A 16,396-nucleotide genomic window follows, 5' to 3' on the forward strand; every position below is an offset into this window, starting at 1 on the left:
TCTCCATTTATTCCCAGAAACACAATATAAAAGGTATTAAACAATGATGAGTGATAAAACTCTAGCACTTGAGATAAGTGGAATTTCCTTCCTAGCTCCTGATACTTATTCTGCTCATTTAGAGGCTAGTGATTTTGATATTTTTAGGTGTACAGGTAATAACAAGTACTATTACAGCTTCTCCTCATTGCTTGAAAATGGAAATCAAAATTTTAGGACATATTCTAATTTTAGAATGGTTCATACATGAAAAAGTAGATATCATAGAATCAATAAAAACTAGCATAGTTGTGTGGATTCAAATGAATTAACTCATCTAAAAATCTCAGTGTAATGGCTAATATAGTGCAATCACACACAAAATATGATGATACCATTACTCCTAGCTAATCTACAGCATATTCATAAACTCTAATTGGTTAATTAACATGGAAATTCTACTCCACAGTTGTTTTGTATTTTTGTCTCCTTCACTATGAAGAAAATTCTTTGGAAAGTTACATACTAATAAACTTTTTTAGTGAATGGTTTTTTTGAAGCCATTAAAGCAGTGATTCTATTATAAAATCATTGTGTGAAGCATCAATACTAGTGTGGTAACAATTGCTATATAAGTTATCTGAAGAATTATAATGGTATTCAATGAAAATGTGAATTTCATAAAAGAAAATTATTCTGTCTTTCTCTATTGTACATATCAAGCCAAAGAGAATTAAGAAAATATGATGACATCTCATCAGAAGTCTTCCATGGTATAAGGTCATAAACTCTGGTAGATAATGTTACACTTTAGGCATGGTGGCTGAAGTTTTTCCTTACTCACAACAGCAATTTAAACAACACAAGCTTTTACTTTCATAAAACTAGATGACCCTACCTGAAAATACACCCCTGAGGTTGGATTTGATTTCATAAATTCATGTTCCATTTAGAATCCAGTAAATTTAAATTCATATCACTGCAACAGCGAAGAACCACTGCCACCTATAGACACATACCAGATTCAAGAAACAGCTCAATTCCTAAGAAAAATCAGAGTGTTTCAGAATTTAAATTAGAAATATTTTGTTAAACCAGCCTCTTAAACAAAGACAAATAGCAGCATATAACAGAGTAATCTTTCAGACACAGACCTTTGTCTATTGCTTTACTGCGTGATCAAATCATTTATCCTAAAAGACACCAATGTTACCTATGAGATGAATGAAGTATGTTTATTCATATGTAATACATTGAAGTTTCAAAATACTAATTTTCCACACAGTTGGAAACCTGCAGAAAAAACGTATATAGTTTCCTAGTTTGTTTTCTGGGAGCAGCTTGCAAAACTGTAAAAGCAACTGTGATTGTACAATAAACATGAGCCTTCTTTCTCTTCTAATATAAGCAAAGAGAAAAGGAAGTTATAATTGCTAAGACAAAATAGTATTACCAAGCAAAGTAAGAATACAATATTAAACCTCTACTGAAGTATTCCCATATTTATATAAAAATAAATCATTCCCATATATTTCCCACAGATGCATGTTTTCAGCAGATCAGCCAGATGTCCAAGCAATGAAATACCATCTTGTGCAAGAACTTGGGTTATGGTACTTCTGACACACTCATGCTAAAATGTGGCTCTAGCCAGGTTTCTCCTTCCTGTATTCTCAAGTAATTTCCAGATATGAGAGATGTGGTTACATTTGGAATTGAGCATAAATGCCTGGAATTTATCCACACCAATTCACACTTTGTTAATCCTAACATTCTTTGCTCTTAACCTGGGTATTCAATACTACTTCCCTGGTTTTGGATCCTTTTGATCTGGGAAGAGGGTTGGCCTAGAGTCAAAAGTGGATTTGGTAAGAACTCAGGGGATATTAAGAGCTGAGCCATTCATTAACTCTCAGAACAATAGGAACTATTTCTCCATGAGTTGTTATGACAAGGTTGTAGGCCTATGTCTTCCTCTGTTAAGTTTTTCATAATGGTCTGCTTTAAACTGATCCCAATCAATTTCCAAGAAACATACCCCATCCATAATACAGGCCATGCCCTTTTGCTTCTCAGTATGACTCACAGAGCTACCTTACAAGATGTTCAGTCTCAACGCCAGACTTCTTAAGCTATAAATCAGTTGTCTATGTAGCAAACATAAGGCTAGCCTCAATAAACACTATGAAAGAATAAAATTTCTAATACAACATTTATTTATTTATTTATTTATTTTTTTTTTTATTTTTTTTTTTTTTTTGGTACCGAAGATCAAACTTGGGACCTTGCTCTTGTGAGGCAGGAAGCAGAACCACTGAGCTAAATCTTCAGCTATTAATTATTAATTTAATAACATGCTACCAGATTTATCCCACATATAACCAGTGATGTGGTAAATGCAGGGTAAAAAGATGTATTATCAATGTTTTAAAAAATGAAATCAAAGTTTATGATCAAAGCCAGAGGTGGTATTGGATTCAGTGTAGTCTTTGTAGACAGCCGAGGGGTAAGGTTAGGGATGGTTGTTGTTCACCACATGTGTGCCGGTAGGAGACGACAGCACCCACAAGAAAAACAACCATCAGATTAGTCTCATGGCCATGAGTCTCTTACCTATGTTAAGACACTAAAATCTTCAGTGCATATTTTTTCCTGTAATCCTCAGGTTGTGAAATAATCTACAGTGTAATTTCAAAACAGTGGTCTTGTTTCTCTCTTTTCTGTTCACAGTAGGATATGAGCAATGGGAACTTCTTGGTAAAAAAGGCCAAAAATTATTCCATATTTCCTCATTGAATCTAAATTTATTCACCGATTGCTCAAGGTTCTTTACATAATTTGTTTTAGTTTATACATAAGGTAATGCGCATCCTAAGGAAAATTTTTCTAAATATGTATTATGCGTGGATATTTTATAAGAATTATCACCTTATTTAATAAATTAGGAAACAGATAATCATTTAATCCCAGTGGTGTGATCAAAATCAGATACCTGTTATATAAAAGGCAGGGATTTGAATCCAAATTTAAATGTATCATTTTCATTACATTTCCTGTAAGACTGGGAGGGTATATTTGCAACTCAAAAGCTACAAAATTCACTAGTTTCATCAACTGCTAGCCTCTCATCTATCTTCTTTACAACTTTGGACAATCAGATTTCCACTGTATACAGAAAATTAATGAGAAATAAGACACCATATTACCTATTTTTAGAGATAATAGATAGCATATACCTTTTACTTAAAATTACAGAAATAATTAAAAGCCTTGAAGGACCAGGGATTTAGCTCAATGGTTCCGTCACCTGCCTCACAACAGCAAGGTCCTGAGTTTGATCCCCAGTACCAAAAATTAAAATTTTTTTTGAATAAAAATTTAAAAAAACAAAATTAAAAAAGCCTTGAAAATAAATCAAGGTATCACAGGTAAGAATAGTTGTGTAGAATGCTGAAACTTCAAATCAATGTACAGTCTATACTTTACAAATTAGAAATTCAGAAGATATAGTAATATTTTGCATCATTTAAAATCAAATATTAGTACATATCCCTCTCATATAAACATTATTGTACAAGTTAAATTGCCTCATATTTAATCAATGAGCCAAAATGATTTTAGATATCATAAAACTTTGTGAAGTAGTGTAAAGATCATTTGTTTCAAAAGCATTAAAGTATAGGAACCTTCTGTTCCTAAAACAATCAAATTTTAGCATAATGTAGCAATTTTCTTTGAATAACCTTGAACTATACTTGAAGAAAATGTCAGAGTTTGAAACCCAGAAGTAAGCAAAGAAGATTTCAAACTCATGAGAATATGAGAGGGATTTAGAATCCCACTTATGAGCTATTTTGATCTAAAATATTGGCTTAAATTTGTAGTTGGAATAGAGAATATAGGTCAAGAAGCATATTTGTTCTTTGACAAAATATTTTATAGATTTTGAAAAGCTATTGTATTTAAATTGATATTAAACTATTAAGAAAGGCAGGAGAAAGCCAAAAACTTTAGAAAGTATAATAACTTTGTAAGTAATTTTTATAGTAATACAAATATGTTGGTATCGGACAAGTTATTAAACATCAACATGCAAACCAACTCATTGTAGGCAATTCAATTCACTTCATCTGACTACAAAACTACACTGAGCATATGTTCGGTGATGACAAGGAAATAAAGTGATTGCCTAGGAATAAAAATGTTTGTGGTAACTCAAATATCTACCCTGAACTGTGAACCATAAAAATGAGGACACTAAACTTTGAGAACATTCCTAGCATATGCTATGCTTCTGAAATCGTTTAAGTCTGATCTATCATGAAGGTCAGTACACATTTACAGAATTAATAGGCAGGTCACAGTATATAGGTAGGATAATGCATGGTGTACCTTTCAAAGGCGTGGTGTAAAATTCCAAATATGTACTAGTTTCTACAGGGTATCAAAATAAAATCTACAAAGGATATTTGATATTTGAATTATACTTTCCCATCAATTTGATCAACCACATTTCTAAGTAATGTAATTCAAGTCCTTTCATATCTCAGAATTAATAGCCCAGGTTCTTAATTCTTACTGAGGTTGACAAATTATTTCTTTTGGCACCAGTCACACTTGATCATAAGTACCATCTCTACACTTAATTCTTCTTCCATAAAATTGAGCCTAAGTTTGTTTGTCTAACACAAAATGCTAAAAGGGCTATGATGCACAATGAATCAAATGTTCTCCATTAATGAGCAAATATTTCATGTGTGTAAAATGATTCTCTAGCTTACAAATGACTTAATTCATATACAAGACTGCTGTAGCTAGTATTTTTCTTTCAGAGTAAATGTGTAGCATTTTTAGAGTAGCACTTAGTTGTTTCCAAGTCATTGAGCCAAGAGGCATTGAAATGTCACAGACTGCACATATATTATGTGTATGTTTAATATGTACTATATAATGTACAGCATATAATATATTATAAATAGTTTATGTTTAATGAGAATATTAATTTCAACACTCTTATTGTCCTTGTCACTTTCAAAACAGTTCTGGAAGTTTCTCTTGTCTTTAGTTGCACTGTAGTAGTTCTCTCAACCTCCTGAATCAATTGATAAGGTTTACTTTCATGGTTATTTTGAGTTTGGAGAAGAGAAAGTGTGTGGTGCCAGATCCAGTAAATAAGTTGAATGAGGACACATAGTAATATTTTTACAAGTCTGCTTTCCCATTGGATGGCACTTGGCAACAATAGTCACTATATTTTTGATCACACCTTGTAAACCCACTACTGTGGAAAGGGGTAAAAATGATGGGATGTGCTTAAAGCAAGAGGAAGTATTTTAAAGAGTATTAATGGCAATGTGTCTTTTCCTGCAACAAAATTTTTAATATTTAAGCATTCACTGTCTTTTTCACTCACACCTGGTATACCCTTTTTTTTTTTTTCCTGGTATCATCACACACTTGTTTTGCTCAACTTTCTTAACCTGCAGTTCTATCAAGAGATTTATGTCACACTATTGTTCAAGTCATCAATATACATTCAAGGAAGAGAGTCTCTGAACTTTTTACATCTTCAGGCTCTGCTAAATATTCTAAACAAAATAAATTAAAACACTGTTATTATTTAAAATATGTAATTAAGAAGGAAATGTAAATTTCAAGAAGCAAAAACCAAAAAGGATAAGATTTAAATCTCAGTCACCAGTAATTGATTGTCTAATCCTGCTATGTTACCTTTTATATTACCTTTTATATTATCAGCCTAATCATTTACAAAAAAAATTAGTAAAGTGTAAATAAGATTATTTCTTTAAAATACAAAGCAGTGCACATCACTTCATAGGTGCTCATTAGTCATTATTTTATTATTTCCTCCCCCTTTATGCTTACGCATTCCAGTAAGCTCTTTAAAAATTGCTTTTCCATTTAAATGTACAGTGAACAGTATAAGACCAGAGAATGAATGGTTAATTTTTAAGCTGAAAGGAAAAAAATGATTAAAAGGTCAAATTTCATATTTGATAGTATAAGAAAGGGATAAATTTGATATAAATCCTGGATTGGTCATCAGGTAAGGTTTTCAAAATAATGTGGGTGCCCAAAATTCATAGTCCTGGCCCTAGCCCAAGCCATTGCTTCTCTCATGGCACAAATACCCCAGCATAGCAAAAGGGTTGAAAAGCACAATTTCCTCTTCTTCACCTAAAGCAGCATTTCTTTCATCATAACAAAAGTCAGTCAAAATACAAAGGAAATTCATTGGTGCAAACTAAGTAAATAGGCTAAATCATCTCACTATCTAGATCCTTAAGGTAGATATGTCTCTGGAGTTGGACCCCTCTAGTATTATCAGATAAGACTTCCTGTAAGGAGAAAAAAAAGTTAATTATGGGTGCTGTTTACAACTTGGAAATAAAGACATTTCCATAGTAACTATCTGGAATCCACGACTTGTCTTAGAGCGACCACCCCTCAGCCTTTCCTTTTGTCTTGATATTCTAGGAACAGTGAATTCACTAACTTCATAGAGGGCTTCAGAAAAGCTAAAGATTAAATAGTGATCAGAATGTTATCATTAGGCAACATTCATTATTGGAATCCATTTTAAAATTGATAATTCATGTACATACAAAGTTTAAAGTCACTATTTCACAATTTAATTAACTGGAAAATTTATTTCATGATCTTCCATATTACAGAGTTATCTACACCCAAATATTATAATAGTAATGTAAATGAAAGGAAAAAGAGCACACTTTAAGTACAAGAAACACTATAACAAAAAATTATTTCTTTAAACTTTATTGAATAAGAGTGAAAACTCAAGGTTTTATACTTATATTTTACACTATAATATGATCAAATCATTTTTAAAAGCATTTTCATGCATTAGCTGGTATGGATGAACTAAAACGTCTCAAGGAATGACTTAAGCAAAACCCAAAGATTTTTTTTTTTGAAGGAGACTCAGTGTCTCAGAGTAAATTCATACTCTGTCTTTCATTATAGGAACAATTGTGCTCTCCCAAAATACAACATTTGGTTTTATAATAAGGCAAAAGTATGTTCAAAGAGATTTTCTCAAGATACACACTAAAATTTATTTCTTTTTGAAAAGATTAAGAAATTAAATCTTGTAACATTTCAAATTTAAAATTATACAATTATATGTCTTTATATCTTTCCTTGAATAATAGATTTAGAAGAAAACTGAAAACAAGATTGTGAGTGATTGTGTATGTAATTGCTGTAATGACTTTTGAATTATTACTTGAATCCCTCTCCTTAAATGCTAAACTTTCCACCTAGATTGAAACGCTTTCAAGATCTGTGTGATTGGATCTCAAATTTAAATTCCTGAGCTTAGATCACAATGGGAGCCCATGATCCCTATACAGTTTTGTGGCTGCTGACATTACGAAGTGATAAAGCACACTCAGGCCCTCCAATCTGCCCAGCGCAGCACAAATCTGGAGACTACTGTGAAAAATCATGTCTGGACAGTATCTTACTCTTACAGACCTCGCTCTGGGCCAATGATCAGACTATGCTTGATCGGATTGGATGAACTTCCAACATGCACTGAACATAATGCCAATGATTAAGAACTTTTCTGAGAAAACAAGACCAAGAAGAACACTATAGAGCTTTTTTAAAAAACTAAATTTAAAGATATTACATGAACAGCTTTAAAGAATGGAATTTGGAATGAAGACAGCTTCAGCCCTTAAGACATCACGTAAGCCACAGTTGTATATCAGGGACTCAATGCTGCCTTGGAACAAGATGGCTTCATTTCAATGCCATTTGGGTCCTTTCTGACAAAACCATTGGTATTACAGTCATGGTTTCGGTTTGTTTTATTTTGCTTTTACCATTACCTCATAAATTTATTTTTAAATTTTACTTGTATAAATTTATGAGATATAGTGTCAAATTCAATACATTTATACAGTGAATAATGATCAAAACAGGATATTTAACATTTTTAACATTTCTCACTACTTCAGCATTTTCATTTTCAATTAATGCATAATAATTGCACTATATTTATGTGATATAGTGTGATATTTTAATGCATGTATTTGATATGTAGTGATCACAAAAGGTAATTACTGTTTCCTTTATCACTGCATTATGTTTGAAATCTTAAAATCCTCTAGTGATTAATAAGATATATGATAGGTTGGGTCCGGGGATTTAGCTCAGTGGTTTCGCCGCCTTCTGCACAAGCACAAGGACCCGAGTTCGATCCCTGGTACAAAAAAAAAAAAAAAAAGAGAGATATGATAGCTTATTTCAGAGAATAGTTACCTATCTGTGCTACAGAACACTTAGAACTTATTACTTTTATTTAACTGTGCTTTGGCTCTCATTGTCCACCCTTCCTGTATCCCACCTCTCCCCACCCTCCTGAAAGCCTCTTACAACCTCTATTATACATTACAACCAACTTGGTGTTATTTATGCTTTGGATCACTGAACTCAGACAGGTAAACCAGCTACTCACACTATAGAACAGTGAACACGGCATGATTAGTTCTGACCTCACAGCTCAAATGATGGAAGAAATCTAGACTGGTGACCTATAATCAGAAGAACTCCAGATATTATTTCTAATCACCTCATCATCTCAGACCAATTTTAGAGTCTCAATTTTAGTGAAAATGTCACCACTGATCCTAAATGAAAGTCTATATATTTTAAATATTTTCTGGAATACTATATTATGCTATATATGAAAATACTAAGTATAAACAATGTTGCCTTTATTTTCTTTCTCATCTGCATATACACACATGTAAGTGTACATACACGTTTAATAAGGGAGAATGATTAACAACACAATAGAAGTGTTCATTGAATTAGTCCTTGAAATTCACATATTTAACAGTGTCCTCAGAATTTCCTTCTTCATGCTGCACCAGTATTTCTCATTAGTAGCAAAGCCCGGGTAATTAAGCTGAGTATACAGTTTTAAAGGTTGTGATCAATCATTCTGCTAAGAAAATATTAAAATTATATATCAGGTAGACACTGAGATATATGTATTATAAACTGAAAAATTCTTCTTATTCAATTCTATCTTTTCTTTTTTGAGACAGGGTCTCTCACTATGTAATTCAGGCTGTCCTTGAACTCACAATCTAGCCCAGCTGGCCTCAAAATCACTGCCTCCTGTCTTAGCCTCCGTCCTGAGTGTTGGAATTACAGGCATGTGCTACCATGCCTGGCACTTTCCTATATTATTCACTACTAAGGTAGCATGTTTGTGATGTTTAAATGTAAAGGCAATTGAGTGTTTATAACTTATAGGTGTACATCTCAACAGCAGTAGAAATTTCAAACACTATGTACTCCCGATAACTAATGACTTCAAAATTTAATTCTAGGTTGTGTTGTAGTCCCCTATAGACAGTAATTTTCTCTTATCTGCAGTTTCACTTCCATAGGCAGTTGTGGCCCAGAAATATTAAATAGAAAATTTCAGATATAAGTAATTCATGTCTTTAAAAACTTTATCATAGTATATTGCTATAGCTCCTTTATTTTACTATTAGCTATTGTTAATCTCTTACTGTTCTTAATTTATAAATTAAATTATTGTATGTATGTACGTTAGGAAAAATATGGTATGATTAAGGTTTGGTGCTATCTGAAACCTTAGGCCTCCATTAGGAGTCTTATAATACATTCCTCATGGATAAGGGGACATTACTGTTTCCCCCAGTACCATTATATGGAACTTCCTAAGGTTTTATGAACTAAGTAGGGGTTGATATTTTTATTTTATTATGATTAAAATTATAGTTAAGGATTTTAAATTATTACCTTATGTTAATAACTATAAGTAATGTCAAAGCTTGAAATTCCATCTTATGTTTCCTCACAAAACTGCAAAGTCCAAGACTATATCTGGTTTTGTGTACAATCAGTCCCCAGATCTCAAGAAACCCACTGAGGGTGCCATCTTCCCTTATCATGCCTACTTTTGGAATTTATTTATCATGCTACCTATGTTTAAGTATATCTTCTACATTTGGTGGAAAAGTTAGTAGCTGACATGTTTTTAAGGTTTATGATAACATAGGAAAGAAAGACTCTTTGATCCTCAAAATGTAGATGTTACATCCTTAAAGACTATCAATACATTTGGATGCTATGTCCTTCTCTGAATAAATACTATGGCCAGTAATTTGGGGTCTTGTTCAACCAAACCCGAGACATATGCCTAACTTTGAAGATATCAGAAAAGCTGACATACAATGTCACTTTACCTGAACCGTATGAAGTGGATGTCTCTCAAGGGAGAAATCCCTGTTGCTGTTGTAAGAAAAGGTGACATTGTGCCCACCACCACCAGCAATCACAGAGACATCTCCTCAAATCAATCTGAATTGCAAACTTACTTCTGAATTGTCCTTGTTTCTTAACATTTAACATTTTTAATTACATTTATTTTATTTCTGCTTCTATTATAGGTCACTATGCAGATATTTTCTAGCTATTTTGCTGAAGTAAACATAATTAACATGTATCAAACATTCACTATGTGCTAGCCACGGCACTAGTACTTTCTTTGTATTACCTCATTTAATATAAAAATAAGCTAATGTTATAGATACTTTTTTTGTCATTTTACAGTTTGAAAACCTGTGTTTTAGAGATTAAAAAACTTTGCCCACATCAGTTAGCGAATGAGTAGCTGAACGAGCATTCAACTCTGATAGTCCAATGCTAGAAAAGACATTTTTTAAAATTTTTTTTGCTTAAATTCTTTTATTGGTACATTTTAGGTATACAGTACATTTATATTTATCATTGGGTGTTTGTACCTGTACATAATGTATCTTGGTTCTTATTTTTTCCCCATTCCCTGTGCTCCCTTCACCCCCTCCACCCTTCCCTATTTACAAAGACTTTGTTTCCATTTTCTCCTTTTCTCATAAATTTTCCTTTCCTTTCTTTCCTTTCTCCTTCCCCTCCCTCTTCCCCTACCACTTTGGATCTTTTCTTCCTATTTCAAGTTATCAATTATTCATTTTAATCATTTTAATCCTTATTTACACTTTCAGTTTCTCAAACTAGAGAAACTATTTGGTATTTACACATGTGTGCTATTTATTTCACTTAAGAGTATGTTCTCAATATGTATCCATTTAGCTATAAATGTCTCTAGTTTCTCATTCTTTATGGCTGAGTAGTACTCCATTTTATTAAAAAATACCCCACATCTTCTTTATCCAGTTTCCAGTTGATGGGCACTTGGGCTGTTTCCAAGCTTTAGCTATTACAAACTGTGCCGCTATAAACATAGGTGCACATGTATCTCTGTGGTATGATTCTTTTAATTCGTTTGGGAAGATACCAGCAGAGGAATATCTGGGTCAAATGGGACCTCTAGTCCCAGTTCTTTGAGGTATCTCCATACTGATTTCCATAGTGGTTGCACCAGTCTACACTCCCACCAACAATGGAGAAAAGTTCCTTTCTCCCCACACCCCCGCCAGCATTTGTTATTGGTTGATTTCTTGAGAGCAGCCATTGTTCCTGGGGTGAGGTGGAATCTCAGTATTGTTTTCATCTGCATCTCTAGAATGACCAATGATGTTGAACATTTTTTCATATATTTATTTGCTGCTTTTATTTCTTTGTGTGATAAATGTCTGTTCATTTCAGATGCCCACTTTTGAATTGAGTCTTTGAATTGGGGGGGGGTCTGATTTTTTTCATTTCTTTATGTATTCTAGATAGTAGTCCTTTGTCTAAAGTACAACTGCTAAAAAATTTTTCCCAGATTGAAGGTTTTCTCTTTGCTCTGTTGGTGGTTTCTCTTCCGGTGCAGAAGCTTTTTAATAAGATGAGATCCCAGTTGTTGATTCTTTGTGCTAGTTCCTGTGCTACTGAGGTTTTGTTCATAAAGTCTTTAGAAAAGATTTTCTTAACACCATACAAACATCCAGTAGAAGACCCCTGGGAAGGCTTGAAATATGGCAAGAGGTATATGGTGTGTTTGTGTGTGCACTGTACTCATGGCAGTAAATAAGAAGTAGAAAGCTACCAGGTGTTCAGATTCAGCTCCTCTTCTGCATGGCTTGAAATAACTCTGAATGAAGAAAACACCAGACAAGCCACTATTTTATAATGCTAAACTTCTCCATAATCACCTGGAGGAGGTGGCAACAGGGAAATAGACCATCAAGAACTATGAAGATGTTAACCTCATTTCAAAGCAAACATTAAACTTTAAAATGTAGAGAAGTCAACATTGAAATGGATCAGTGTCATGATAATGGAAATTTTAAAAATTAAGCTGTGAACTATTTTGAGGAATCTTTGTATACAAGTCAAAATTAAAATACCATTGAAAAATATTTCAGAAAACTTTGCTGCCAATCACAATAAATAATTCCAAAAACTAAAAAGGAATAAACAGCATTTATCATACATGAAACATACGCAAAGATAATTAGAAGTAATTATGAGAAAGCAATATTCTACATTAGGCACCTAGATATATTAATAAAAATATTTAAGATAAAACATTAAATGGACATCATCTAACTGTCATTGCAAAGTATGACCAAAACAGTTTAATATTTTCAACACGAATTTCAGTTGAATCTTATTAGCTTATTTTGTTCCTATATAAAATATTGGAATTGCTTGCTGTTATGATATTTTATAAAGATGTGTTTGCACGCACAACTTCTCATTAAATATCTGTCAAAAAGGGAAGATGCAAAAGTCTGCAGCTAAAGGGTGGGGTAGTGAATCAGACTGGTCTTATGCTAGTAATTTGGCAACAGGCCTTGAGTTGTTATTTGGCCAGTAAGCAGTTTTATGCCAGGCAATGAACAATTTTCTGGACATCTATTAACTTGTTATTAAGAAAATTCCAATTACTACACTTGGCAATCTGTTTTTTGTCAGCTTCCAGTTCCCTGTACCAATATACTTTGAATTTCTCCTTTCCCCTTCGGAAATTAGGAGTGAGAATTATTATTATTTTGCTTCTGAGACAGTGACTAGATAATGCTATTTCCTTTAATTGACAAAATTCAGACTAGGGACTGTAATTCATAATACTTTTCTTAACATGCATGAGAAATATAGGTAGCGTGGTAACGCTACCTTATGTACATTCTAAATGTGTATATAGTACACATTTCAGCTTCCTTATCTTTGTCAGTATTTGTCATCATTCTTAAGAGTCTTGCAGCTCCCAAGGTTATTATTTTCTTTCTTTTAAAAATCACCAAATATCCTAAGTGATTTCTGTACTACCTCGGCACAATTTAGGTAAACAACATCCTGTGAAACATATCTGTTTCTGGCATGTGTCCTGACAAGTGATGCTATTGGTTCCTTTTTTCCTGATTTAGTTAATCTCACCCCAATAACCTCATTATCAGAAAGTGTTTATGAGCATATAGAATGTACAAGTAACTATACATCATGAAGTCCTGCCAAAGTAACTAGTACTAACATGTATTGTCCAAGTTCAAAAAAGAATGTTTGCTGAGACTCCTGCAGAAAGTAAGAACCCCTATCTCTCTGAATCTCTTCCTTCCCTGTAGAGCTCCAGATTTGTATACGTGTTCTCTGATGGACCATCACAGCTGTCCTTTGAGTGTAGTAGTAGCAACATTTACTTTTCAGGGTATTATTTAATGCCTCCAAAAATGGTTTTCTCCTATTGATGCTTTGGAATTAGAAACTCAAACAAGATGCTACTTAAACTTTCAGATGAGTGAAATATTTATTCTGGCTTCTGATGCAAGGCGTACTGTCCTGGGAACCAATCCTTTTATACCAGCACCTAAGTGGGTTGGAAGGAAAGAAGAATTCCAAAAGTGGATCCTTGGAATGATGTCTGGTACCAAACTGACTTCATGGTTTTGTTCACAGAGTCAAATATTTTTCCAATGAAGACTCTTCTCTATATAACAAACACTAACTCAATGTATACCTTTCATTTATAAAATGTTGTCTGTGGGCTGTCACTTTAGATGACCATGCAACATGTGCAGTGAGGGCTATTAGAAAGCTAAATGGATTCCATGGTCAAGTCACACCCATTTAGTTATAAGTAGACTTCTTTGATGTAATATTTTGTAGGATTTCATTTCAAGAAGTCTTTCAACAAACCCTCACTGGGGTGGTTGCTGGCAGAAGCACCACTGGAATAAGAACAAACCTGTTTTTGAGTGGCAGTCACTACCGAAGAGGATGAACTAGCACCCCTTGAAGTGCTGGAAAGGTTTCCGGGTACTTTCTCCATCCCTACCACCACAGTGTCTCTATCATAACCCCAGACAGAAAACTGAACTGGTTATAGATGGTTGGGCTTCTGAACACTATGAATGTCCTCCATGCTTCCTGTCTACTTGTGTGATGGATGTTTTCAGATGGAAAATATAATGACACTTAAAGAGTCCCTTGATTTTTGTTCTGTCCTATAAGTCCATTTACATGTCTCTGTCTAGAACCTCCTAACCCAACGTTATTAGATTGCTCCTTCCCAACCAGCTTATTTATCCCTTCCCAGTAATAAATCTCTTTACCTTGGGCCACTCCTCTTTATACACAAAGCTACTGACAAATTCTGTGCTAGAAGCTCTGCTCCCTGGGAAAGTTTCTATTCATCATTTAATGTCAGGGATACTCCTTGGGGAACTTCAATTCATAGACCTCTCTTTTGGGTTGATATCAATATGTTGGATGCATCTATATACAGAGCTCAAGTTTCTTCTGCTAAGCGGTGATAAGATCCATCCCAGAAGCTGTAAGTGCTGAAAGGAAATTCCCTTAGTGAAATGGTACACTAGAAAAGAAAAGATTACCAGAAAAAGGATTTAATGAGGAAATTTGAGGATCATAGCCTTTGTTCATTTTGGGAATAATAAAGGTCTCTGCTGAAGTGTTTTTAACTGCAGTCTCATGAAAAGATTGTTGTAGACTCTGCAAAAAGTTTAGCATCCAAAAATCCTTGAAAAGACCTCAGTGAGGAAGAAAAATATAAATGGTAATATAATATCAACTAGTGTAACTTGAATATGGACCATTATAAGATAATAAAGTTAATGTGAGAAAATTAATATGGCTATATTGAATACTGTACTTGCTCTGTAGAGATATATGCTAAAGATTTTAAGGGTAAAGCATCATGATATTTACAATTTTTAGAATGTTTAGGAAAAGAAAGTTAATGTCCATGTGTGTGCATGTGTGTGTGTGTGTGCGTGAGTGTGTGTAGGAAGACAATGATAAATCACATATGTAAAATACGTTACCAATTTATAATCTTCATGACACTATTCTTTCAAATTTTCTCTTGATTTATTTTTTAAAATAAGAAACAAAAGAAAACTGTAGAAAATACAGAGTAGAAGCTTGCAGGATAGGGAGTTGACCAGTGTTATACATAGGAGGAACAGGTTCTAGAGTTCTATCACACAGTAGCACGACTATAGCAAACAACAGTGTATGGTACATGTCAAAACAGCTAGAAGAGAATAACTTTAATGCTGTCACCATGAAGACAAAATAAATGTTTTAAGTGCTAGATATTCCTTTTACACTGATTTGATCATAATACATATATTGAAGCAACATATTTTATCCAATAAATACTATACGTACAATTATTATGGACCCATTAAAAAATAAGATATATCTTTTTAAAATAAAATATAAAATTTTGGATAAAGGTTCAAAATTTTCTATTTAAATATAAGCTTACAAGATCTTTAAGACTAAAAAATTAAAAAGGAATTAATGAATTATAAAATATATTTGAATAAATTATCCAAGAGATAAAAATACAAGCAAGCAATTATGAGGTATATTGCTTTCACTTCATAAAATAGCTTTTTTATTGCTATAGTTTTTACTGTTACATATTTTATATGCTATAGATATTTATTTTAGAAGTAGAAGATAATAAGGAAAATAGAATATATTTAAACATGTAAACTTTTCCTTTTCCCCATTTTAACACAGAATTATTTATCAAGTAGAATTGGCAATAATGAATAACTAATTTTATTTATGAAGGATAATATTAGCTAAATTATTTCTTATAGAATGAGTTATCCTGAAATATTCTCAGTCAATATCTCAGTTTGGAATTTATAGTTTGTAGTCACATATTGATACTGAGCTTCTAATCTATACTACAATAATTGGTAAGCTTTTGAAAGCTGACAAATGCTGGCTCATTGTAATTATGATTTCTTAAAGCTTAAAACTGGAGAAGACAAGTCTTATCCTAACTAATATTGATTTAAATTATTTCAAATACAATGTTTTTGAGAATTCTTATATCATGATAGTATAAGAAAAATTAATAAATGTGATGTATTTTATCCAAGTATATTCAGCAAAGCAGTACACTACTATCTCATGTATTTCATAT

This window comes from Heterocephalus glaber, unplaced genomic scaffold (genome assembly GCF_053883595.1).
Source record: "Heterocephalus glaber isolate CG9 unplaced genomic scaffold, H.glaber_assembly_v1.0 deba00001461, whole genome shotgun sequence".
NCBI classification, from domain to species: Eukaryota; Metazoa; Chordata; class Mammalia; order Rodentia; family Bathyergidae; genus Heterocephalus; species Heterocephalus glaber.